Genomic DNA, 1064 nt, shown 5'->3' with positions numbered 1-1064 from the left:
TATCTCGCGTTGAATCTCGACGGACAGCGTCGCTCGCGGTGTCGTCTATTGAATATCTTGTATCTGTACGCGTTCTGACATGAGAAGAGCTTGGTAGCACTTGAATCCTTGCACTGGCCAGACTCCCTGTTTACCGACACGGTGGTAATTACTGATACCGCTTTAACGTCTGCGCCGTGTCCGTGTCTCAGGATTCAGAGCCATCACGGCGCCAGGACGTACCATAGCTTGTTTATATAGAAAGCGGAAACTTCATCGTACCCGTGGACCACCCACACACGCTATCGAGATTACCAACGTGCTAAAATCACCAAACGCAGCCGAAGCAAACGGATACGAGATACTCCGTCCCATGAATTATAGGCGCAACGTGATTTGTCATCAGTCACATACGAAATTCGACACCGCCCGTTATCAAAATTATGGCATGCAGATGATTTCATTATTGAACGCGTCATTATTGAACATTATTGGTCACATTTAATGCAATAAATTCTACTTTTTTCATAAATGCATCTTTGTAATAAAAAAATAAAATAATTAATAAATAAATCGTTTTCAGAGTTAATAAAATTATTAGAAAAGAACTATAAAAAATTTTTCATTTGTTATATATAAGTTATTAAATGAAATTAATCTATAACTTAAAAATATTAATAATTAAATAAGTTCTAGAAAATTAAATTGTTGAAACAGTTGAACTTCTTGAAAGATTTCTTTTTTATGCCATCATCTTTACTTCTACTTTACTTCTATTTTCATGAGAAACAGCTATCACTAAACGTATCATTTAGCCAACAACGAAACAATCTCTGTAATGCACAGATATTCGCTTCACTAATAAGTAGTGGCCGTTCAAAGCTACAATTCAACTAGAGTCTATACGTAGTCGACATGCTTATTCTCATTAGTCGCCTACACCCCCATAGATGGTATTTGAGCAATGTAGATCGAATCATCGCTAATATTCAGTTATTGCTGTGCGTCTTATCTTAAATGCATGCCGATTATGATCATCATTCCCTTGATCTGAGAGAGAGAGAGAGAGAGAGAGAGAGAGAGAG

The sequence above is a fragment of the Atta cephalotes genome (genome assembly GCF_000143395.1).
Source record: "Atta cephalotes unplaced genomic scaffold scaffold00009, whole genome shotgun sequence".
Taxonomy (NCBI): Eukaryota; Metazoa; Arthropoda; class Insecta; order Hymenoptera; family Formicidae; genus Atta; species Atta cephalotes.
Note: the sequence above shows the minus strand (reverse complement) of the source record.